General features: G+C 41.7%; 2 long non-coding RNA genes across 2 annotated transcripts in view; both read right to left on the reverse strand.

The window, feature by feature from the left end:
• LOC144379190 (uncharacterized) overlaps positions 1-18,348 on the reverse strand; it is a 62,896-nt gene extending 44,548 nt beyond the window's left edge. Inside the window, exon 1 of the long non-coding RNA XR_013441575.1 lies at positions 17,981-18,348. This is a non-coding gene — a long non-coding RNA (uncharacterized LOC144379190). The remainder of the gene's footprint in view (positions 1-17,980) is intronic.
• A 649-nt stretch (positions 18,349-18,997) lies between these two features.
• The window catches only part of LOC118520090 (uncharacterized), a 166,661-nt gene continuing 158,337 nt past the window's right edge, over positions 18,998-27,321 (reverse strand). Inside the window, exons 5-6 of the long non-coding RNA XR_004909520.2 lie at positions 20,080-20,207; positions 18,998-19,151 (exon numbers count right to left, since the gene is read on the reverse strand). This is a non-coding gene — a long non-coding RNA (uncharacterized LOC118520090). The remainder of the gene's footprint in view (positions 19,152-20,079; positions 20,208-27,321) is intronic.

Below are 27,321 nucleotides of genomic sequence, written 5' to 3' on the forward strand. Positions count from 1 at the left end.
GTCTCTGTTGCCATATAATGCTCAGGAAAGAAAAAAAAAAAAATCCCTCATCCATCTTCACTTGCAGGGAGGGTCATGACAGCTAAGGGTGGCTTACTAAGCAGATGTCACCTGCTAATATAGCCGAAGCTTCAGAGCCTTCCCTTGCTCCGGTCCCTTCCACGGCCCTGCGTGTTCCCCTCCTGGACATACGGAGGAAATAGCACCCCTAGCCCACTCTGGAAGCATGCAGCTCGCTGGGCCTGGGGGTCTCCCTCTCCGCCCTGGTGATAGTCGTGGGGATAGGAAGCAGCTGTGGCCACAGCAGCCGCCGCAACAAGCCAGCCCCGACCGCACCCTGTGTCTGATCGAGAAGGATCTGAACAGCACCTGTCCATCCTGTTGGCTCTGCTCCATGGTGGGGGCTATCATAGCCCAGTCTTAATGGCCAGCTCACCACCAACCATGCTCTGACTTGGGGACTGGGGGGTGCAGGGACCTGGCTGAACGGGACCAGCTGCTAAGGCAGTATCCACTAGCCCGTGGATGCCAAAGATGGAATTCTCCAAGAGAGGCAAAAGCTGGAATTCTCCAAGGCAGGCTGGAGCAGCCCTCCAGAAGCAGCCCCAAGGTGCCAGCACACAGTCTCGCAGCTGAAAGAGATTTCCCTAAAGTGCCAATAATCCGAAACAAGTTTCCCTCAGCCACGCCCAGAGAAAGACTGAATTCTCTTTCTACTCACTCAAAAGAAAATAATATTCCAAAATTGTTGTTATATGAAGAGACATTCAAAAAATACAGAGCCAAACCCTCTAGGGAAAAAAGATTTTGTGGAGATGTGTCAGGCCGTTATCCTTGTATGCTAGATTTCTGGATTTTTGTTATGATCGTGAAATTTGTCAGCATTTTAGATTTATCATTCGTTGTGATTTTTCTCCATTCTAAATAAAATTTGCCTTATACTTAATTTTATAGTCATCATTTTGTATTCCTTTTTTAAAAAGAAAATATATACGCTTTAAACCCCACAGAACCTGGATCTATCCCCGGCTTTGAGAAATTCTGGCCTGTCAAAAATAAGTCCACCTTGCCTACCAGGATGCCTGTAAATGCATGCCTTATTTATCAATAAAGAAGCATCCCTTATTTTTAAACCCTAGAAAGAAAAATTATGCATGACTATTTTGGATAACTCTTATCTGGGTTTAGCCTAACGAGATTCACAAAGGCACAAAAGACTGGTTCCATAACTGGAATATTCCCCCAGGTGGCAAGACAGTGAGACACTTATGAGCTGGGTTGTACCCACCCCCAAATTCATTTGCTTAATTCCAACCCCTAGTATCTCAGAATGCAACTGTCTTTGGAGACAAGGTCTTTAAAGATGTGCTTAAATTACAATAAAGTTCTTAGGCTGCGCCCTAATCTGACTGGCATCCTCATGAGGAGAGAGACAGCAAGGCATGTTTGCACAGAGGCGACCATGGGAAGAAGTAGCAAGAAGGGGGCCATCTTCAAGCCAAAGAGAGAGACCTCAAAGGAAGCCAAGCCTGCTGGCATCTTAATCTTGGACTTCTAGCCCAGAACTGTGAGAAAATAAATGTCTGGTGTTTAAGCCGCCCAGCCTGGGATATATTGTAATGGCAGCCTGAGCAAACTAAGACCCTGTGACAGACGGCTGAGGTTCAGAGGGGAAGCAGAATTGCCTGAAGGAAGGTTTAATCCATTCCAAGTTCTATAGAGGACCAGTCCTGAGGGCTGTACCATCTTCCCACCATGGCCCACTCCTGAACTGCTGATGGAACTAAAACCTTCGGGGTGGTGGGCACTTCTGAGTCCTCCCTCCCAGCCCCGCCCCCACCTGCCTGTTCCCCAAGCCCTTGGCTTGTCCTCCCTGCTCCCCCAGTGGACTCCTCCCCAGCCCAGGGGCCCCACTTCCTCCTCCCACCCGCACTGGGTCCCACCCTGAAGCCACCCTAGTATTCTACTAATCCTCTCCAGATAACCCTACACCAGCTCCCAGTATCCCCCTGTAAATTTCAGAGTCAGGTCTTCTGTCTGTAACCCCACCCCAGCCTGTGCAGGAATGCTCTCTCTGTCCCTTCTTCCAAGTCCCCTCCCTCATTGACCCCCAGAGCCATCCTCTGCCAGCAAATGGAGACCTTACTGGCTACCCTCTCCCTCATCTGTGTTTAGTTTCCAGCCACCAGTCACCACATAAAATTGAAGTCCTACCCATCCCTCTACTCCCTGCTTAAAATGTAATCCCCAAAACAGAGACTGATGCAAAATAAATAAATAAATAGAAGCCAAAAAAGAAAAGAAAAGAAAAGAAAAAAGCCAAGCCTGCAGAAAAGCTCCAGAGAAGTTGGTATAACTAAAATATTTAGTTAATGAATGAAATGTCTCCAGTAAGGAGTTAAATTCTTGGCATGTGTTTTATCTTAGTAGTGATCTATGGGGTGCCTGGGTGGCTCAGTTGGTTAACCAGCTCAGGGCTTAATCTCAGGGTCGTGAGTTCAAGTCCTGCGGGGGCTTGAGTAGTGACCTACGCACGCGTGTCACGCAGTGGCCTGCACGTGCCCAATGGTCCTTCAGGAAAGGGCCGGGCTTTGGAGCCGTTCAGATGCTGTTGAGCTGTGCGATAAACCCCCATCAGGGGAACATCCCAGCAGATCCTCGTGATGGAAAAGCTCTTCGTGAAAGCGTGCAGGTGAGGGGACCCTTTGCTCAAGTGGATGGCAGCTGGCCAAGACTGATTTGAAGGAAGCCACTCTGCCCAGAACACCTCCCCATCCTGACGGCTCAGCACTCTGGCCAGGAATACAATCCTCATCGTGCAAGCCACAGGTGCCCAGTCTCCCCGGTTACCCGACAGGATGGCTCGGCCATCTAACTGGGCTTCCTGCCTAGCCTTCGCTGGAATGTGGGAGGGGGCAGGGGCAGTCACTGCAGGGAGAGGCGAGGCGGGTCTGTCTTCCAGCTTCCCCTCCTTCTTTCTTGTCCTCCCCTACCCGCCCCCCCCAACCAAGACTGGGCAGCTGCAGAGCCTCTCTGGCCTCCACATGATGAGCATATCAGCAAGAGGCCATGATAGGGTGATGGGCTGGTCCCTTAGGAGTGTGCAGGGTGCCCTGGGTTGAAACCAAGCACCAAGGGGGCCAGAAGAGGAGGGACGAGGACAAGAGGCACGGAGACTACGCCAGAGCCAGGGAAGACTGTGAGAGCACAGGAAAACTGAGATGGAAAAGGGACCCTTTTGCAGACCTGCTCACCATCCTTTCTGTTAAGAGACACCTATGTGTCAGAAGTAAGACTGACCACCCCCTTTTCACGCCTAAGCTCTCCCCTAAGCCAGCTCCCACCTGGCTCAGGTAACCACCTGCCCGGCACTATACCCGAAAGGCTCCGCTTCCCACTGTCCAGCAGGAGGATGGTTAAGCAATGAAGCTATAAAAACCCTTAACAATTTAAAAGACACTTATTTAAAAATGAGATAAAAGAGTATCTCCAAATATTTGTATTCACAGCTATCCTACAGTTTCAAAATATAAGAAGGCAGTATTTATTTGTTAAGGAGAAAATCTGTTAAAAGAATACAACATTGAATAAGTGTAAGCTCTCCCCAGGGATTTGTAAATCGGTCGCCTGTGACCTCTCTTTTTTCCCCCTTATGTAAAGAAATTTAACAATTATGTTGTTGTGCAATGAAAACTATTCCTGCCACTGAAATTCAGTCCAGAGCCACTAAGAGTCACCTGCTCCCCTTTGGAAGATCTATTACATTTCTACCTCCATAATGAATAGAAGCGTACATGCAAGAGAAAAAAATTGTTGAGGTTGCAGCTATGTGAAGCTCCTCATTCACACTCTCCAAGAAAGCAAATTATAGAAACCATGTTTCATCCAAGGGTCAAAATTAATGCAGTCAACCAAAATCAAATATGACGTATGATGTGGAGAAATCAGATACACTGACACACTGATGTTAGGTAAACAAACTAAGCAAACTTTAACTTACTAAAAACAAAGGAGTAAAATGATGTTGAAAAAAAGGTTACACACCTCCTCTGTTAAATATGGGATAAGGTACTCCGAAGCAGTTCTTTACAAAAGACAAGACCACAGATTCACTTTTGCATATGATGCCATTCATATTGAAACAGTAAAAATGCTGTTGATACTTAATATATCTCTGTAGTTTATATAATTATATTAAACCGTTTTACTTTCTCATCATGCTATTTTTAATTTTGATGTAATAATCACATCAATCTACCCACAGATCCTACCTTCATTAACTATACATAGAGAATATTCCTGAAAATTTTATCATTAAGAATATGACATATTTAGCACCACCTGATGGTAAAAAAGAGAGATGAAAACGGCCCTTAATATTTGAATCATGCAAAGAAAAATTATTCTATTTTTCATAAGAGTGTATATATTTTGCGATATTAAACATTTTAAGGATTTTAGCATATGTGTGACACCAATTTTCTTAGAAATTAAAAATTTTAGAGAAAGTTTCAAGTAAACTCTACCAAAATTGTGTTTATATAGAAAATAAAATATAAACCACATTATTTTTTCATATCAAAAAGTTTTATTTGATAATCAAGTTAAATTTTTAAGCCATATAAATTCTGTATTTAACAAAAATTCTTGAATTGTGACAAAGTATATGCCACGAGAGAGTACTAAAATATTACAGATGTTGCAGCACAAAATCCTTTCCTGAATTTGAATTTCTCTATACTTAAAATACGAATACTTTAAAAACATGCTGGAGACCTCCAATTTTAATACAGAAGAGTAGAAAAGGAATTTCTTGCAAAGTCAACCTGCAAGTTTCAACGAAACTCAAAGGCACATGTAATCCCAGAGCAAAGTATATAAGAAACAGGAAGGAAATGTGGTGACTGACAGTCAAGCAGGAGAGGGGATGCCATGGTTGCAGAAATTTAGAAAAGGCTGAGAGGGTAAAAGTCCCGAAGAAAGTGGCATCGTCTGAGGGGCACACCCACCTCTGTTGTTGAGGACAGCTGGCCGAGGTGGGCAGTGGGCAGCTCCCGTCGCCTGAGTTTGGTACAAGGAAAGCAGGATATGATGGGCTAAATGGAAAATCCATCAGACCTGCCATATACTCAGGAAGCAGTCTGTCGGTGAGGCGAGAAGCTGCGGAGAACCTGGGCGTTATGGGCAGAGTTGCCTCTGAACATTTCAGATGACTTTGAACGTAAAGTCTGGCAAAAATGCTCTTAAACACAAGTCTCTGCGTCCTATGAAGAACTCCTGCTAATGTGTCCACGGCCCTGCCCTTCATTGTGTTACTTTGCAATTAGCTGAACAAGCTCTGAGGAGTAAGAAAATGCTGAAAACCTACCAAAAGACATAACAATCAAGATGGAGAAACAATCAAAATGAAATGAAAATAAACAAAGAATTAACAAGGACTAGAAAGAAATGAGAGATAAGAAACCAAGAGATCCAACATATGCCTAACAGGTATGCTCAAGGTGGAATAGGGTTAAATACATATATTTGAATAGTTATGTTAAGAAAACTTTCCAGAAATAAAAGATTTTAATGAAAAGACATGTCTCAGGAAAAGCTGACAGAGGCAATAGACATACTGAAAAAAGAAAGGAATAAGTATATTCTATAAAGGAACACTAGAACAAAAATACAAATCTTGGGAAATATTGAAAGAAATATACACATATGAAAATATCAGGCCACAAAGATAACCTCAAGTAATTCCCAGAAGTAGAAATAACAAGACAAAATGCCTTAATCACGGGCGCCTGGGTGGCTCAGTTGGTTAAGCGACTGCCTTCGGCTCAGGTCATGATCCTGGAGTCCCGGGATCGAGGCCCGCATCGGACTCCCTGCTCAGCAGGGAGTCTGCTTCTCCCTCTGATCCTCTCCCCTCTCATGCTCTCTCTCTCTGTCTCATTCTCTCTCTCAAAAAAAAAAAAAAAAAAAAAAAAGCCTTGATCACAATGAACAAACTAGACATTAATAATGAAACCTAAAGCACAAAAAACTAACAAACAAGTCTCTATCACTTGGAAACTTAAAGACTCAATTCATAGTCAAAGAAGAAATCAAAACCAAAATTTTGCTATAACTAGGAAACAGCAATAATTAAAAGGATGCCTAGAAGAAACTATGGGTTACAACTAAAGCAGAGCTCAGGGAAAAATGCATAGTCCTGTATGTATATTAATCAGAAAAAATTAAAAATATATGAGTAGGTCACCCAATGAAAAATGATAGAAAATAGATAAGAAAATAAAGCCAAGAACAATGGAAGGGAGGAATTAGTAAGCATAAAATGTGAAAATAACTAGAAAAGTAAAAATGATAGTAATGATACGTCCAAGAATTTAAGTATGTACATACATCAACTCTTACCTAGCCTAATTTTAACAAATAAGAAAACACAAATAAACAATCTAAGAAATTACAAGGGGAGAAACTTTAGGAATCCTAAGATACCACTTTTCTGAACTTGATGTGACTCTAAAAATCTGAAGAGATTATTTTCTGTAAAATATAAATTGCCAAAACTTACATAAAAATGAAAATTCAAAGTAGATCAATTATTCTAGAGGAAATACAAAAAATTGTTTGTGTTGACAGTTCCCCAAAAGCAGTGAGTTTAGATGATTTGACAAGAAAATTCTATCAATCCTTTAAGAAATAGATAACTCCACTGTTCTTTCAAACTATTCTAGATCAGGGAAAAATAAGGAAGGCTCTCAATCCTTTGCTTTAAACTACTATAACATTGATTCACAACAACAACAAAGATTACATGAGTAAAGGAAACATAATTTATGGCTATCAAAGCAAAATCCTTAAGAAAATATTAAAAGAATAATATACAACAACCAAGTCACATTAACGTCAAAATGCAAGAATGGATAAAATTTATTGAGTTGATTAATGTAAATCATCATTGAGGAGCTTCTGGGGGAGATGACAGAGTAGGAGGATCCTAAGCTCACCTCCTCCCACAGATACAGGTAGATAACAGCCACATTAGTGTAAATAACCTAGAAAATGACTGGAAGACTAGCAGAACAGACTCTCCACAGGTAAATGTAGAGAAGAGGCCACATAAAAGAGGGTAGGAAGGGTGGAAACACAGTTGGGAGCCAAGTGGACTCACAGGACTGTTCATGGGAGGGAGGGACATGGTGGTACAGAGAGAGGAGAGGTGCAGATCCCCACACCCACCCCGCAGACATAGGGGACTCACATGGGGAAGACGAATCCCCATAACATTTGACGTTGAAAACTAGAGGGCCCTGGCTACACGAGTTCTTACAATCAATGGTGCTTAGCACCTGGAACTTTAAAATTCAGGGAGCTTGGCTCTAGGAGAGCTAGAGAGCAAGAGGAAAATAGTCCCCACTCTTAAAGAGACAGCTTAACAAAAGCCCCTGCTGAGACACAGGACCCTAGATCCATGGACACCTGCTAAGATACACCCAGCCTAGATACATGGACACTTGCTGGAAACAACTCTCCACCTAGCTTGCTAACAACACATCCCACCCTGGTGAGCTTCTGTAGATCTGCCCCTCCCAGCTTGGCCAGCCCAAGCAGGAAATTCTCAGGCTGCTGCAGGCCTCCTCCCACAGTAGAGCAGCATGAACCTTGCTGACACTGTGCAGGTTGTCCCTGCATTCTCCTGCAGATTAGCCCCTTCAATATACCCTTGGCCAGAATCCATCCAAAGCAGTGCCACAAACTAACAGTGTACAAGCAGCCCCAACAGGGACCAGCATCACTCCAAAGTGACTCCTGCCCCGGAGAGAGGGGAAGATAACCACACACACCAGTCCAACTGCAACTCTAGCAGTGGGGAAGGGTGAGACATCAGGTCTCACTGCAGGATGTGACCACCAACTAAAGTTTCTCAGGGGACGACACAGGGAAAGCACTCTGCAGCTTGGTGATACTGCATCTCTGGCAAACAACTGCCCTAACTCAACTCAAGCCCAAAGAGGCCATAGACTGGCCCACTAACAACACATGGACAAAGCCATGCCCATGGTAGGCAAAGGGAATCATTGCAAATGACTGGACTGAAGGCAAATGCAGCCCAGCCACAACAGCAGGGCACACACAACACACATAGGGAACACCCCTGAAGCACCAGATTCTGGTGAACAGGGGACATTGCACTGCAGGGCACTACAGGACCTCTTCTTAATAAGGCCACTACTTTTGAGAGCAGGAGACATAGCTGACTTTCCTAACACAGAGAAACAACAGAGAATTAGACAAAATGAGGAGAGAGAAACATGTTCCAAATGCAAGAACAGGACAAAAATCACAGCACAAGAGCTAAATGCAACAGAAATAAATAATATACCTGATAAAGAATTTAAAGTAATGGCCATAAAGATACTCACTGGACTCAGAAAACAGTGGAGGACCTCAGTGAGACCCTCAACAAAGAGACAGAAAACATAAAAAGGAACCAATCAGAGATGAGGAACTTAATAACTGAAATTAAAAATACACTAGATGAAATAAATAGTAGACAAGAGAGAGCAGAAGAATGGATAAGTGACCTTGATGACAGAGTAATGAAAGCAATCAAGTTGAACAGAAGATGGGGGGAAGAAAGAATAAAAAATGAAAATAGATTAAGGGACCTCAGTGACAACATCAAGCATAATAACATTCACATTATAGGAATCCCAGAAAGAGAAGAGGGAGAAAGGGGGGCAGAAAATTTATTTGAAGAAATAATAGCTGAAAATTTTCCAAATCTGGGGAAGGAAACAGAAATCCAGATCCAGTAAGCAAAAAGAGTCCCCAGCAAAATCAACCTGAGGTCCACACCAAAGCACATAGTAATTAAAATGGCAAAAAGTAGTGATAAAGAGAGAGATGTAAAAGCGGCAAGAGAAAACAGTTATATACCAGGGAAACCCCAAAAGGCTATCAGCTGATTTTTCAGCAGAAACTTTGCAGGCCAGAAGAGAGTGGCATGGTATATTCAAGTGCTGAAAGAATAAAATCGGCAACCAAGACTACTCTATTCAGCAAGTATATCATTGAGAATAGAAGGAGAGATAAAGCTTCCCAGACAAACAAAAATTAAAGGAATTTATCACCACTAAACAGCCTTATAAGAAATGTTAAAGGGGACTCTTTGAATAGAAAGGAAAAACCATAAGCAGGAGTAAGAAAAGTAGAAAGCACAAAAGCAGTAAAATTAAGTATATCTATAAAAATATGTCAAGGGATTCACAAAACAAAAAGGATGTAAAGTATGACACCATATACTAAAATGTGGGGAGGACGGGGCACCTGGGTGGCTCAGTTGATTAAGCATCTGACTTTGGCTCAAGTCATGATCCCAGGGTCCTGGGATCAAGCCCCACATCTCCTTGCTCAGTGGAGAGCCTGATTCTCCCTCTCCCTCTGCTGCTCCCTCTGCTTGTTCTCTCTCTCTCTCTCTCTGTGTCAAATAAACAAACAAAATCTTTTTAAAAATGTGGGAAGGGATAAGAGTAAAGAATGGGTTCAAACTTAAGCAACCATCAACTTAATATAGACCTCTATTTGCATAAAATATTATATATAAACTGAATGGTAGCCACAAATCAAAAACCCAGAATCGATATGCAAAAAATAAAGGGAAAGGAATCCAAGGATATCACTAAAGAAAGCCAGCAAACTGTGAGAGAAGAGAGCAAGAGAAGAAAGGGACAGAGAAGAACTATAAAAACAACCATAGAACAAGCAACAAAATGGCAATAAGTATATACCTATCAATAATTACTTCGAATGTAAATGAGCTAAACACTCCAATCAAAACACATAGGGTGACAGGGAATGGATAAAAGGCAAGACTTATCTATATGCTACCTACAGGAGATTCACTTCAGACCTAAAGATACATGCAGATTGGATGTGAAGGGATGGAAAATCATGCAAATGGAGGTTAAAAGAAAGCTGAGGCAGCAATACTTACATTGGACAAAATAGACTTTAAAACAAAGACTGTAACAAAAGACAAAGAAAGACACTGCATAATCATAAAGGTAACAATCCAAAAAGAAGATATAACGATTGTAAATATTTATACACCCAACATGGGAGCACCCAAACACATAAAGTAGCCAATAATAAACATAAATGAAATAATACAATGATAGAAGGGGATTTTAACATCACACTTACAACAATGGATAGATCATCCAAACAGAAAATCAACAAGGAAACCATGGCTTTGAATAACACATTGGACAAGATGGATCTAACAGATATATTCAGAACATTCCACCCTAAAATAGCAAAATACACATTCATTTCAAGTGCACATGGAACATTCTCCAGATTAGATCACATTTTAGGCTACAAAACAAGTCTCAACAAATTCAATGCATCTTTTCCTACCACAAAGCTGTGAAAGTAGAAATCAACAACAAGAAAAAAAATCTAGAAAGAACACAAATATGCAAAGGTTAAATAATATGCTACTAAACAACAAATGGATCAAGAAATCAAAGAGAAAATCAAAAAAGAGATAGAGACAAATAAAAATGAAAACACAATGGTCCAAAATCTTTGGGATGCAGCAAAAGCTATTCTAAGAGGGAAGTATATAGCAACATAGACCTAGCTCAAGAAGCAAGAAAAATCTCAAATAAACAACCTAACTTTACACCAAAAGGAGCTAGGAAAAAGAACAAACAAAACCCCAAACCAGTAGAAGGAAGGAAATAATAAAGATTAGAGTAGAAATAAATGAAACAGAAACTGAAACAAAACAAAACAAAAAAACCCAATAGAACACATCAATGAAACCAGGAGCTGTTTCTCTGAAAAGATCAAAAAAATTGATAAACTTCTAGTCAGACTCAGACTAAAAACCTTTAGCCAGAGAGAGAGAGAAAGAGAAAGAGAAGACTCAAACAAAATTAGAAATGAGAGAGGAGGAATAACGACCAACCCCACAGAAATACAAAGAATTATAAGAGACTATTTTGAAAAATTATATGCCAACAAATTGGACATCTTTAGAAGAAATGGATAAATTCCTAGAAACATATAACCTCCCAAAACTGAATCAGGAAGAAATAGATATTGAACAGACTGATTACCAGCAATGAAATTGAATCAGTAATCAAAAAAACTCCCAACAAATGCAAGCTGGTGCAGCCACTCTGGAAAACAGTATAGAGGTTCTTCAAAAAGTTGAAAATAGAGCTACCATATGATCCAGCAATTGCACTACTGGGTATTTACCCCAAAGATACAAATGTAGGGATCCGAAGGGGTACGTGCACCCTGATGTTTATAGCAGCAATGTCCACAATAGCTAAACTGTGGAAAGAGCCAAGATGTCCATCGACAGATGAATGGATAAAGAAGATGTGGTATATATATATATATATATATATATACAATGGAATATTATGCAGCCATCAAAAAGAATGAGATCTTGCCATTTGCAATGACATGGATGGAACTGGAGGGTATTATGCTGAGCGAAATAAGTCAATCAGAGAAAGACATGTATCATATGACCTCACTGATATGAGGAGTTCTTAATCTCAGGAAACAAACTGAGGGTTGCTGGAGTGGTGGGGGGTGGGAGGGATGGGGTGGCTGGGTGATAGACATTGGGGAGGCTATGTGCTATGGTGAGCGCTGTGAAGTGTGCAAGACTGTTGAATCACAGATCTGTACCTCTGAAGCAAATAATACATTATATGTTAAAAAAAAAAAAAAAGAAGAAGAAATAGCAGGAGGGGAAGAATAAAGGGGGCGGAAATCAGAGGGGGAGATGAACCATGAGAGACGATGGACTCTGAAAAACAAACTGAGGGTTCTAGAGGGAAGGGGGGGGTGGGAGGATGGGTTAGCCTGGTGATGGGTATTAAGGAGGACACATTCTGCATGGAGCGCTGGGTGTTATGAACAAACAATGAATCACGGAACACTACATCAAAAACTAATGATGTAATGTATGGTGATTAACATAACATAATAAAAAAAAAACCTCCCAACAAACAAATGTCCAGGAACAGATGGCTTCACAGGGGAATTCTACCAAATATTATAGAAGACTTAATACCTATTCTTCTCAAACCATTCCAAAAAATAGAAAAGGAAGGAAAGCTTCCAAATTCATTCCATGAGGCCAACATTACCAAATACAAAAACCAGATAAAGACACTACGGAAAAAAAGAGAACTACAGGCCAATATCTCTGATGAACATAGATGCAAAATCCTCAACAAAATGTTAGGAAACCAAATCCAACAATATATTTAAAAAAATCATTCACCACAATCGAGTGGGATTTATTCCTGAGATGCGAAGGTGGTTCAATAGTCACATATCAATCAACATGATACATCACGTCAACCATATGATCATGTCAATAGTGCAGGAAAAGCATTTGACAAAGTACAAATCAATTCATGACAAAAGCCCTCAACAAAGTAGGTTTAGAGGGAACATAACATAATAAAGTTCATCTATGAAAGGTAACATTATACTCAATGGTGAAAAACCAAGAGCTTTTACCCAAAGATTGGGAAGAAGACAAGGATATCCACTCTCACTACTTTCATTCAACATAGTACTGGAAGTCCTCGCCACAGCAATCAAACAAGAAAAAGAAATAAAAGGTATCCAAATCAGTAAGGAAGAAGAAAAACTTCCATTATTTGTAGATGACATGATACAGTATATAGAAAATCCTGAAGACTCCACCAAAAATTACTAAAACTGATAAATGAATTCAATAAGGTCGCAGGATACAAAATCAATATATGGAAATCCATTGCATTTCTGTACACTAAAAATGAAGAAGCAGAAAGAGAAATTAAGAAAATAATCCCATTTACAATTGAACCCAAAAACAATTAAGTACTTAAGAATAAACTGAACCAGGGTACCTGGGTGGCTCAATTATTAAGCGTCCAACTCTTGGTTTTGGCTCAGGTCATGATCTCATGGGTTGTAGGATCAAGCCCCACATTGGACTTCACAGTCAGCGGGGAGTCTACTTGGAGATTCTCTGCCTCTTTTCCACCACCCCCCTCTAAAATAAAATAAATAAATCTTAAAAAAAAAAAAAACTGAACCAAAGAAGTGAAAGACCTGTACTCTGAAAATTATAAAACATTGATGAAAGAAACTGAAGATGACATAAACAAATGGAGAGATACTCTATGCTCATGGATTAAAAGAACAAATATTGTTTAAATGTCCATACTACCCAGAGCAATCTACAGATTTAATGCAATCCCTGTTAAAATACCAAGAGCATGTTTCACAGAACTAGAACAAATAATCCTAAAGTGTGTGTGGAACCACAAAATACCCCAAATAGCCAAAGCAATCTTGAAAAAAGAAGAACAAAACTGGAGGTTTATCACGATCCCAGATATCAAGACATACTACAAGGCTGTAGTAATCAAAACAGTATGATATTAGCATAAAAATAAACACATAGATCAATGGGACAGAATAAACAGCCTAGAAATATACCCACAATTATATGGTCAATTAATCTTTGACAAAGGAGGCAAGAATATGCAATGAAGAAAAAATAGTCTCTTCAGCAAATGGTGTTGGAAAAACTGGATAGCTACATGCAAAAGAATGAAATGGGACCACTGTCTTACACCATACGCAAAAATAAACTCAGAATGAACTAAAAACCTAAATCTGAGACTTGAAACCATAAAAATCCTGGAAGAGAGCACAGGCAGTAATTCCTCTGACATTGGCCATAACAACATTTTTCTAGATATGACTCCTGAGGCAAGGGAAACAAAAGCAAAAATAAACTACTGGGACTACATCAAAATAAAAAGTTTCTGCACGGCAAAAGAAACAATCAACAGAACTAAAAGTCAGCCTAATGAATGGGAGAAGATATTTGTAAATGACATATCTGATAAAAGGTTGGTATCCAAAATAAAAAGAACTTATACAACTCAACACACACAAAAAAAAACAACAACCAAGAAATCCAATTTAAAAATGGGCAGAAGACATGAACAGACATTTCTCTAAAGAAGACCAACAGATGGCCAACAGACACATGAAAAGATGCTCAACATTAGTAATCATCAAGGAAATGCAAATCAAAACCACAACGAGATACTACCTCACACCTGTCAGAATGACTAAAATCAAAAACACAAGAAACAGCAAGTGTTGGCGAGGAAGTGGAGAAAAAAGAACCCTGCACTATTGTGGGAATGCAAACTGGGGAAGCCACTGTGGAAAACAGTATGGATGTTCCTCAAAAAATTAAAAATAGAACTACCATATGGTCCAGTATTTCTACTACTGGGTATTTAGCCAAACAATACAAAAACACTAATTCAAAAAGATGTATGCATCCTGATGTTTATTGCAGCATTATTTACAATAGCCAATTATGAAAGCAACCCAAGTGCCCATCAATAGATGAATAGATAAAGAAGATGTGATATATATGGAATATTATATATATATATATATATATATATATATATATATGTGGAATATTACTTGGCCATAAAAAATAACAAAATCTTACCATTTGCAGGAACATGGATGGACCTAGAGGGTATAATGCTAAGGTGAAGTAAGTCAGAGAAAGGCAAATCTATATGATTTCACTCATATGTGGAACTTAAGAAACAAAACAAAGAACAAAGAAAAAAAGAGACCAACTGCAGAGAACAGAAAGATGGTTACCAGAAGGAAGTTGGGTGGGGGGATGGGTGAAATAGATGAAGGGAATTAAAGAGTACACTTATCGTGATGAGCACTGAGTCATGTATAGAATTGTTGAATCACTATACTGTACACCTGAAATTAATATAACACTGTATGTTAACTATACTGGAATTAAAAAATTTTTTTTTAATTTTAAAAAATTTTTTAATTGTTATGTTAATCACCATACATTACATCGTTAGTTTTTGATGTAGTGTTCCATGATTCATTGTTTGTGTATAACACCCAGTGCTCCATGCAGAACGTGCCCTCTTTAATACCCATCACCAGGCTAACCCATCCTCCCACCCCCCTCCCCTCTAGAACCCTCATCGTCTCTCATGGTTCGTCTCCCGCTCCAATTCCCCCCCTTCATGGAATTAAATATTTTTTAACTAAAAAAAAATAAATCATCATTGGACATATTGAAAGAAAAAAATCAAGTGATCATCTCCATATATGATTAAGCGACATTTTATATGAGTTAACATCCATTTTTAATAAATGATCTGAAATATAGGAAAAGATAGATGGTTCATCAATAGGATATTAAAATATAACATCTATAAAAAGAATGTCAATTAAGTATGTGTGTATGTAGATTTAATTTGTGTGCGTGCATCAGTCCCAAAATTAATATCATGTTTCATAGAGATAAAGTAGTAGCTTCCAATTCAGTCAAGAAAAAGATAGGAATGCCCATTGTCACAACTATTGACATTGTTCTAGCAGTACCAGTGCATCCAACTTGGTAAGAGAAATATACATGAAGCATGAAAATTAGAAAGAGGAATTCAGATTATGTGACCTCTAACTTGGAAAACACAGGGAATCATTGAAAATCTACTACAAACAATAAGATAATTTAGAATGACGGCTGGATGCAAATTTTATAGAGAGAAAGTTATTGCTTTCATAAGCAATATAAAAAGCAACGATAAGCAACTGTAATGACTAGTTTGACAAGACTCAATACACTACTAAAGACCAAGCTTATACTGAATTCCAGCATACAATCTTAAGTAAAGCAAAGTACTGAACTCTTCAGACATAGTAAGTTACCATTTCTGCCCCCCCACCCCAAATACTCTATATGTAGATACATAAGCTTATATGAGCACAGCTTATCTACAGGTTACAGAAGAATCACCTAATTCTATTCGCCTCTGAGGGAGGGAGTTCAGTGACTACGAATCAGAAGTGAAGGAGAGGCTCACTTTTCACTGTATTCTCTTCGTCGTTTTGAATGTTGTCTCATATGCATGTATGAACTATCCAAAATATAAATAAAATCTCTTTTAATCAATAGGAAGGGAATATGTGCTCACTGGCCGTGGTTCTCTTTTCATGATTACTTCTTAAGGATTCTTATCTTTGGAAAATGCTCATAAAATTCTAGGTCTCCAAACTCACATCTCAGTCACTTGAAAAACAGAAAAGTCACAACCGTTCTAATTGCTATTGTCTTACAACAACAATTAAAGTTGTTTTAAACTGCAAACACAATGTCCTATATTTCTATGTTGTGTGTGTGTTTTAACCACAACTCATCTGAGCATCATGATATTGTGCTCATCTCCTCCATTGGACAGCATTTTGCCTTCTTCAGAGCGGAGGTGGGGTGGTCTGCCCATTAGCCACAGCCCGCCTGCCAGGACTCCAGCTCTGGCATTTACCAGCTGGTAACGCTGAGCAAATTCTTAACCTCCTCGTGACTCAGCTTCCCCATCTGTGAAAGGAAGATGATCGCAGTTTCCTCCTCACGAGTGTGTTGTGAGGATTGAATGAGTTAACACTGAAAGAGGGACTAGCACATGGTTGGTGGTACGGAAGTGTAGCTATGATTATCTGTCAGATTTTCGGGCTCAGTTCAGGTCTTTTGAAAAACGAGTGCCCTCTTTGGTTGCCTCTGCTGAGGGAGACGTGGCCCGCGGTGTACGTGTGGTGCTTGAGCGTTTCGGTCCTAATTCCCTGTTTGTGGTTTCTTTGTGTGGGAAGGTAAGAAAACCGAAAAGTGAGAAACCTGTGCTCTACCTCTGAGTTTGGCACAAAGGGAACCCACAGCTTACGGACTTCTCGTATTTTAAAATTCTCACTCTCAAAAATAAAAACCACTGGCTTCTTCCACAGGGCCAGGGAGACAGTAGCTCACTTAGCAAAATTATAGGTCACCTTAGAAGAAGCCTACTGATTGATGGAGAGAAAAGCAGGCTATGATAACGCAGAGTAAACTTTCTTAGAAACGAAAAATCTCATCCTTATCTCCAAGATAGCCATAAATTACAAGATACAGTTACATTTTCTTCTACTACCACTAATTTCTCAGTGTTAAAAGAAGGAGATGAAGGAAATAAAAATTTGAGAGGTTCATTGATTCTTCCACAAACACAGACTGAGCCCTGTGCCAGGCGACAGTGCGGATTGATGAGAACACAAGGAAAAATCGCCAGAGGCTACGCTTGAGCAGTTCGGCCCAGTGCCTCCCCTCATGCAGTAATCATCAAGGTTTAAGATTAAAGAGGGCTTGATTTTGTATCATATTTGTGTTTTGGAAAAAGCACCTTACCCAAATACTGTCCTTTCAAATCCTGGTGTCCATCCACATAGCTGAAATGCCTTTCCCACTTCTGTGGATACAGGGCACATCACTCAAAGGTGAATCAAATCTCTTGTCCCCACACACCCTTCCGTTCCTCCAGCACCCCTGCTCGGTTGGCTGGAACAGGGCCCGTCTCCTCTGTCTTGTCCCTCTGGGGGGATCCGGACATGTCTATTACAATAGCCCTCCCTCCCGAGAGACCCCAAGCTCCCGGAGGGCACGGACTGCATTGTCCTCGGTCATATATTCTCAACACCCAGTGGAATACCCTCCATAAATTGTTGTTCAAGTAACAAATGAGCAGTTCCAGAAACTTTCTGGTTTTCCCTTTACCCAACTCAGCCTCAGTCCCCCTCCAGTATTTGTACAGTCTGGTCTTTGTCTTAGCTGGAATCCACAGAGCGCCGCTCACAGGTAATATGGCGGCGTTGTTCTCCCTGCCAACAATTTTCTAGAAAGTTCTGATCATCTGTATGTCCTCTTCAGGCCATACCACCCTCTATTAGATGAATATAAAGCTGCAAAACTTTATTAGAAGCAGAATATTTATATTCAATGAAAAGATTTTCTTTTAAAACAGAAAGTATAAAAATGTCCATGAAAAGCCAAGTCTGGAGGGCCCTCCAGCACACTTACCTTTTATAAAGGGTCTTTCTTGGGTCTATTCAGAAATGCACAGCAATGCTATGCAGATGAAATTCTTTGTCATGAACTTTACTGTCAGTGAACTCTTAGGAATTCCCTTCTGTCCTTGAAAGAATGAACTTCAAAGTCAAACCGAAACCCTAAGGTGAAAACATATGCATATATATAAAAATGAGCTTGCCCTGACTAGGAAAGCGATCACCAAATCGAAGAGAAGCTTCTGTTATTTGCACACTTTGAGACTTGATAGTTTCACAAGAAATAGGCAGGGGTTTCTACGGTGCTGGTCTGTCTCTGATTCTAGAGCCATCCTGTCTGTGGTTCTCTATGTTCTTTGCATGTCTTCCCTCTGCGTGGGATTTTTTTTTTTTTTTTTTTTTTTTTGGCCACTTTTGTACTCTCTTGATCATTTCAATACCAGCAGGAGAGTAGGAGAAGCAAAAAGAGATGATATCATAATCCCCCTGTTTTTTTCTAGTGGTATTTATGATAAGAGGCTTTAGGGGAAAGAACACTAAATACCACAGCTGAAATCAGGGCTTTGAATAACCCCTGGGCTTCGATTATATGCAGTGGCTCTCACTTCTGTCACCTCCACAGACATTCAGTTCAAGACAACGAGTATATCCACAGTCTATTATTTCCCGAACAAAAGTGCTAGTGGGCATTTTAAGACATACAAGAGGACCAAAGGTTTGAGCCCTGCTCTCAGGGCGTTTTTCATCTCTTGAGGGATACAAGGTCTGCATATATGAAATAATTACGAACCCTTAAGACGGTAAACAGTACCAAATGTTCCAATAAGTAGAAGGAGCGTATTCAAGACATTCTGAGTGCTGGCTGCGTGCTGTCCAGCCACATCTTCTTCTCATCCCCAGTTATGGGGGGCTGAGGCCATAGTCTTGTGTTTCCCTCCTCGGCGACGGAGTTAGCACCAGGAGCAGCATTTGTGCAAGGTGCAAAGGTAGGGGTGCTAATAATGACACCCCAAGATGTTTTACGGGCAGAGATGCTCTGAGGGCCGTGAGCATCCGGGACCGCCAGCAGCCGAAGGAATGAACTTGCTTTCCAGCTCTGAAGCCCTTCTCGCTGGGGCCCATCAGGCTGTGCTCTAGGTGACCGACGTCAGCCTTCTGCGGCCGTCTCGGGTGACCTCGAGGAGCTATCAAAAACAGGAAGAACCAGAAAACCAGTTAGGCAGAAGCATGCAGGCAATATTTTTGAACAATCAGATATGATAGAAACATAACATATTAAGGTGACCTAAGGGTCTTTCTTGGGTCTATTCAGGAATCAGAACACCTTGATTTTTACAGCCATGACAAATTATGCCCTGTGACGCACAAGTATTTGGAGAACTGCTTGCAAGCACAGATCCCCCGTTCCCCCTTTGGATCTATAATCTGCTGTAGCTAACTAGCTTGGAGCAGTCTGAAAGACCGCTCCTCGCGAAGACAGCGAAGAAAGCGTTTACTACCCCACTTTGAGGCTGGCTGTCTTTCAGTTGACAAAGCCATTCTCCCCATGACCTGGAGGTCCCCAACGGTCGCTCTCTGCTCTCTGCCCCCAAAGAACTCCGCGCAAAGGCACTTTGTCAAAGAGTGGAAAAACTTTGTTCCAGCTCGAAACCTAATTCTATCATGCGCGTAAATTAGAATACGGTGCCATTTTTCCTCACTCTCTTTGCATGTACATTCATTTCCTACACTGAAACTAATACTTAAAACAAAGCAGTTTGATTTATAGCTGGTGTCCTCCTCATAAATCACAGCTGCAGTGTGGTGCTGGGGGCCCTCCAGTGCTGGCGCACTTCCTTTTATAAACGACGTGGCCACCTCCCATTGGAGGCAACCGGACGCTTCCCAGCTCCCCCTCACCTTCCTTTGCTCCTCATTCCCCGAGGGACTTCAGGCCCAGTCTTGGCAAACATGCTGGTTGTGTTCTGTTTCGTTTTTATTTTTTAAATTAAGGAATGTCAAAATTAAAACCTATGGCTTTGCCCTCCTGTGCTTTGCTGGCTGTAGAAATACAGCTGAGCCACTTGTCCCCTCTGTGTACCCTTGTAAGCACAGTTCCTCCGAGTTTCTTACCTGGGAATGGATGGAGGCAGAAGTCGCCTTGGCAACAGCTCGAAGCACTGGGACAGGCTGCTTTCTCCTTTGGTAGAAGAGGCTGGTTGATAACCACAAAAGTTTCCCACAAAACGTCCTATTGGGACCTAGGGGAGGGACGCTCAAAGTCAGTCATTTCCTGTGCTTCCTCCTTCTGTCCAATATCTGCGGAGTCTGGGAAGCCCGGCATAAGTGTGTCAAGGGGGTCCTCAAGGACTCAAGGGATGGCCGAGAGAGCCACGATGCGGGCCACCTGCTCCAGACCCTCTCCAGCTGGAGGATGCAGCGTCAGGGGAGAAAGGGGTGACAACTCATTCTTATAGCTAAGGGTGGTGATAGCAAGACCCTGAGCCCAGATCCGAAAGCTTATTTATCTTTCCAAAACGTGAGATGTTCCATACACACAGCTTAGGGGTGTTGTGACTTCCCCGGACACACCACCTGTTTACATCGGCCCCTGTTGCTCACCTGTCTCAGTAATGAAGGTGAAGTTGCCCTGCCCCCCAGGAGTGGGCTATGGGAGGCTTCTCCTCCCTGGTGAAGGAGATGGGGTCTCCTGCCCTGTCTACAACCACTGAGCCATGTCACCTGAGGCAAGCCACCTCAACTCTTTGAACCTCAATTTGATCTCAAGTAATATGAGGCATACGGGTTATGTGCCGACTCCCTTCCTAATTCTAAAGTTCAATTATTCTAAAAAAAGATGTTTATGAAAGCAGGGCTTCCCAGAGAATGCTTTAGACAGCCAGGTGAGGGGTGCCTGCTCAGAAACATTTGGGGAGGGCGCCTGGGTGGCTCAGTTGGTTAAGCGACTGCCTTCGGCTCAGGTCATGATCCTGGAGTCCCTGGATCGAGTCCCGCATCGGGCTCCCTGCTCGGCAGGGAGTCTGCTTCTCCCTCTGACCCTCCCCGCTCTCATGTACTCGCTCTCTCTCATTCTCTCTCTCAAATAAATAAATAAAATCTTAAAAAAAAAAAAAGAAAAAAAGAAACATTTGGGGAGTGCTAGGTTTTCTTATGGCAGGACTTCTCAGAACCTTTCTCAGGGTATCTTTTTTTGGTTATTTTTCTTTATTTTGTAGGATTTTTTTAACTTACAAACTATGATGTGCTCCTTGTAAATAGATAATCCATAGGTTTATAAAATAAATATTGATAATCTCACCTTGTCTTCTCCAGTCCCACCCCCAGAGGTAAGCAACACAAGATTTCGGTAGGTCTGTGCATCCTCTGAAAATCTTTCTAGAACATGACTCTTGAAGGAGGGGGATAGATCAAGAATTTGTCTCCAATGGTTGGACCCTTTTTCACAGAGCACTTCGCAGTGGGAACACCATTCTGTTCTATATTCTAAGGGAAATCTTGAACCAGAGCACAGAACTGCTCTTACTTGAATAGAATTCTTTTCCCAAAATGATAAGGAGTCTACACAAGCCAGAGGGCCACAAACATAACACTATTCAGTGTCCAGATCACAGGATGTTTTCACTCTTGATGAAATTTTGGAGAATCTCTTAGAACACCGACAAACCGTAAGTAGCTTCTCTGCAGGAGGCTTTCAGAACCCCACTAGGGTTCCTGTCAGCTTGGGCTGACACCTCACCTGTGTGTCCCTATAGTCTCCGCAGGGACGGTGAAGATGGGGTGACACCAAACCATCCCTGCCCTCCCCAAAAGGCTGGCATAGGATGACACTTTTATCTGTATGTTCCCAACTCCCAGAGCATCCCCAGTTTGTAGAAGGAGCTCAGTCAGCACTGTTGAACCCCTCGATGAATAAAGTGAGGAAAAAGGTGACACTGGAGTAATCTAGGACCCAACACCTGGATCAGGTCATGGTCTGATCCCCCATGCTCCACCTCGAATGTGCCAGATACGTTTTCACAGACATTGTTTTATTTAATCCACATAAAAAGGACTCTGTGAAGTCAGCAGTATTATCCCCGCTTTGCGGAGTTCACATCTGTATGACTAGGAAGACAAGACCTTGACCCAGTAACCTTCTAACTGGAAGCCAAGTGGTCTTCCCCGTACCACAATGGTCTCTATACTTTTTCCTTCAAGTTCCACACCCTAGTCCTTAGGGATCGAGGGAGTGGGCATGATGGAGGGCAGAGGTGGCCGGACGCAGGTGGCATCTGGGATCTAGTCCAGATTTCAGAATAATTGTGTGACTTAGGGCCTAAATGATCTCCAATGGATCCCCTCGATCAACTGTCTTCTTGATATTGTCTGTTTGACCAACACTAACAACAAAAACCCTTGCAAAAAAATCCAGGAAAGAGTATTTTTTAAGTGCCCTCTGGAACTGTATTTAAGCCAAACTATACAACACCTGCTCTGGCTCATCCTTCTTAAGACTCCCAAGTTGTGTCAGATACAAACACATTTGCATGACTTGTGAGGTTCAAATGGCGTTCAAAATGTGCTCAACTCGGTCATGAAACCAAGAATATTCTTGGGAAGGATGTATGGAGAAAACTCTCAATATCCGAGGAGCTGACAGATAAAATGTTTGTGTCAGAGCAGTGCACAGGGCTCCATTCCAGAACAGCACAAATTCTGCATTCTGGTATATTGTCCAGTTGGTGTAAGCAGGCTAAATTATACAGCAAGACCCTTTATAAACCTCAACACAGTTAAAGCCTTATTCCCATTTTCTTACACCGTGTGGGACAGACCCCATTAGAGGGGCTTACACGTCACGCTGGTCTACAAGTAGCCACAGGTAAGGGCACATTTTACAAACTTTACACAATGGCTCTCCCCATTAGCAATATGCTCGTCTTTCTTTACTGACCATTTTCATGTTTAATTATTTGCTTTGATTCATTTTTATGGCTGGAAAGAAAGATTTTAAGTAAACATTCTCCTAAAGTCAAACTATTCTACAAACTTTTTAACAACTTCTAAATTCATCGCACCTGATTTTCCTAATAGTTTTAAGCTTCTAAAATTAATGTGCATCCTGAGAAGACTTTTTCTCTTCCTGGGGGAGAAAAAAGTAATAATTGTGTAAAACAGAGTCTGTCAGTATAATGATTAGCAAAAGAAAACATGCCAAGGTCAAGAACACTTGAACAGAAGTTGCAGCCTGGTTTTTTTTTAAGATTTATTTATTTACTTAGAGAGAGAGAGATCGAGCAGGGGCAAGGGCAGAGGGAGAGGGAGAGGGAGAGAAGCAGACTCCCCACTGAGCATGGAGCCTGACTCAAGGCTTGATCCCATGACCCTGAGAGCATGACCTGACCTGAAATCCAGAGTCGGATGCTTAACCAACTGAGCCCCCCAGGTGCCCCACTTGCAGCCTGTTTTGATAAAACATTGTTCATTCCATTTTTCCACTAATAATAGAAATTATTTTTCTAGAAATGTAAATTGTGTTGTGTGGTGATGCAATTGATTATTGCTCTGTGGGTTTCAACCAGCTTTGCATCTATTTGTAAATTCACTTTAGCGCTCCTGATTGCTTGTGTGTGTGTATATGTTGAATTGTCTTTTGAGCTGGTTGTAACACATTATTGGTTTCCTCATTAATTAATGAGTTAAATAAGATATTTGATGGGCATTCATTTGTATTCATCTAAGGGTTATGGGCCTGAAGGTTCTAAATACTTTGTAAAAAATTAACCTTTAACATAGGTCTACTTTTTAATATTAGAATTCAAAAGTCATTTTTAAAGAAATATTCTGCAAATTTTGAAGAATTTGTTCTTATGAAAAGGAATTACCTAAATTTTAGAAACCAGTTTTGAAGCATTAGAAATATGGGTTAACTAACCACCAAATAACCTGTGAGACTTTCTGATATTGAAGAGTTTGTAGAGAGATTAGGTGTCCACAACGAGTGATCATGAGCGTTATATGCAAACCATTATCAGTGTGGTTTTGAATCTTTTGTAACTGAATATCAAAAATATTTCCTACCCACCCAACCCACCACCCTTCACCACAGACACACACGTCCTTCTTTTTTTTTTTCACACACATCCTTCTTTGTATGTGATACAAATCCATTTCAGAACACGTCTTCTTTGTTCAATGATGTGTCACTTAAGGGTCTCCTTTGGGACCTAGTGGACATTTTGTGCTTGAACAAAAGCAAACATCTCAATCCTCTTGGTATGAAGAACTAGCCACTAAAGACAGGCTAAGAGGTACATAGGAGAATCCCAAAGCCAACCGAGGAAGAAACAAGAGAACCAGACGTTCAAAATTAAGGGCCTGTGAGGAAGACCAGTGGTAGCCTTGACCTGAAGTCTGTAAGAAAAGGTATGAAGAGTCCCAAAGAGGAATTCACCTAGCAAGTCATTGGGAGCCTGTTGGCTGAGGCTCAATAGCTGGTCTAAGGCTTGTTGGGGAGGGCGGTTCTGGTATGGCTTGTGCTGGTAACGCCTCAGAGCGCAGCCCCCAGGCACTGTCCCTGCTCCAGGGAAAACCTGGCTAAGTCTACCTTTGTGAACTAGGAGAACTGTACCCTGAGAGGCCACCCATGGACCATCACCCAGCCTGTGCAGGGTGGAGAACATAGGACACCACCACATAATGGACAAGCACCCATAGGGGTCTGCAGCAGTGACACCAGGTGACAGTAAGGGACGAGTACAATAGTGGAGATGGAGAGGGTTTCCAGTTCCTTCTATGGCTCCATTTAGAAGCAGAATTAACAGAACATCTTTGGGGTAAGTTATCCCTCCTTCCAAGTTTACACACGTTTTGGAGGATGCCCTCAAGAGGCAGGTTACACAAAAGCACATGCATGTGCAATAAATTGATTGAAAACTTGAAAGTGCTATTACCACAGCTACACCTGAAGTGGTTGAAGCAGGTCATAAAAGTCACACTGGTTTTTCTCTAACCAAATTCTACATTATGTTCTAACGGGACCTCAGAATAGATCATATAAAAATCAAAATTGAAAAAAAACCCAAAAGTTAAATACTCTTTATAGCTTCAGTTTCTGCCCTTCTGAAGGATGGGGGCGCTGAGGAGGGCAGTTGTGATTGTGTTTTGATTGACCTCTGGGGATGCAACGGTCCAAACCCCACCAGATCAGACATTCCTGGTCCCGGGTTTTTAGACACAGGCCACATTCTGGCAATGAGACCAGAACTCAGGGCAGTTCTGCCTTGACCACAGAACTTGGGGCAAAAAATGCAAGTGGTGGAAAACTATAGTTGAAGATATCTTTGCTTCTAATCCCCATAGATCTTATCAACTAAGACAAGGCTACGAACAAAGGCTTTTGCATTCTATAAAGAAAGGTCCTAAGTAAGTCCGCTTCAAGCCAGCCCTTCAGATAGGTGAGTAGACTCCCAAGTCAGAAGCCCCAAAATAAACACGGGGGTACCACTGCAGTTTTCACTTCCACAAGATCGAGAGTCACATGTCCACGTGGCCTTCGTGGTTACAGAAAGGGGCCCAAGGTGGGCGGGCTGTCGGTCAAGGTTCTCTATCCGTCCCATCCCACCTGCACACAGAGGCAGGTTAGCAGAGGAACTTCAAGTACACACTTCACCCAGAATGAAACTGGCTTAACATAAGACGTTCTTACTGAGATCATCACCCATTTCGTAAAGATTCAGAGTCCAGCTCAGGATCAAAGTCCCTTTTGTTTCCGTGTGTTCTCCTGATGGCCAGCTACCTTCAATCTCTAGAAAACAGAAAGGATTAGGTGGAGCTAGATCATTTACTCAAGCTGTTCATGTTTTCTTTAATGCCAAAAAGATCTAGACTTCTAGAGGACTATTGAACTCAAAGCTGGATAACTCCGGTAATAATGGGAACAAGTCAGATACCATCAGTTAAAACCCTTCCTTAGGTTTCCATCCCGAGTAAAGGGAAACCAGGCTATTTTTAGCATTTTGATCTGTCCTAAACCTATCCAAACAGATATTTGGATAGATTTCTGCTGGGAAGCAGCAGGTAGAAGCACTTCATCGTGAGAGACATCCTTGACAAAGAAAGGTCGTAATCGGAATGGAACAGGAAGAGAGAGCACAGGAAAAAAAAAAAAAAAGAATAAGGGAATAAGACGGGATGATAGCAAGAAATGAATTACATCCCCCTTTAGTCAATCCCTGAAATTCCACCTTGGCTCATAGTGAAGAAAAGACATTGCAGTACTGTATACCGGAACTGAGCAGTCAGAAAATACACAACTTGACCCCTCCGCATCCTCGCATTTTAACCAGCAGTCCATATCCCAAACCTTCCTCCCAACATTCATAGAGAAAAAGTGATATACAATTTATTCCTCTAAATCTGAGATGGCTTCAGTGACGAGATTCTTCAAATTGCAAGAAATAAATGGTTGCACAACAGAAGACTCTCAACCCTAACTGGAAGAGGAGAGAGGACAGCTGGGGGTATTAATCACTTTGAAAATCTTGGGTCAAGTATCATGAGCACTGTATCATTCATGTATTCCTGCCTGCCTTCCTTCCTTCTGCTCTGACAGGCTGACGCTCTAGGAGGAGAGAGATATCTAGGACAAACAGCTCTATGAAACCGTGGGGAGTGAGAACAGTCCCCGAGACAGCCCTATAAAACATCCCCACCCCTGGCTCCTTCAAAGGGGGCAGAAGCTGTTGAAGCAGTGGGAGGCTATAAATAGTATTTAACTCCTATTTTTTCTAATTAAGAAAAAAATTTTTTTAATGATCCCTCCTGAAGCCCGGGTGGAACAAAGAACCAAATCCGACCAGGGACGTAAGAAAAGGCTCAGGGGCACGGGCTGGGGAGGGGAGGTGCTGCTTTTGTTCATGGGCATGAAAACAAACAAAAGTTTGAGCAGTTGCTACGATTTACTACGTGCCAGGCACTTACCTGCCAAAGAGGAATGGCCTTATAAATCCCCCTTGTACAGGTGAGAAAGTGAGTCTGAGTGAGGCTAAGTCATAACCCAGGGACACACGTCTAGTCCACACTGGGCACAGACAGAGAAGCCAGGCCTCTCGGCCATGAGACAAGATACCTGCACAGATGTTTCCTACATGAGGAGGGATGCAATGGGGGGGCCGGCTGAACCAAAGAGAATTCCGGGGGAAGGGGACAGAGTGGGTAGAGCGGGTCCAGCTGGTTCAGGAAACAGGTGTCACAGGATGTCTGGACACAGAGGGTGACACGAGGTTAGGGTAGCTTGCATGCACTACACATTACTCCTTCCCTCAGGCACCCAGGAGAGGTGAAGTACAAGGAAAAGGTTGGCTTTTCTTTCTA

This window comes from Halichoerus grypus, chromosome 10 (assembly GCF_964656455.1).
Source record: "Halichoerus grypus chromosome 10, mHalGry1.hap1.1, whole genome shotgun sequence".
Taxonomy (NCBI): domain Eukaryota; kingdom Metazoa; phylum Chordata; class Mammalia; order Carnivora; family Phocidae; genus Halichoerus; species Halichoerus grypus.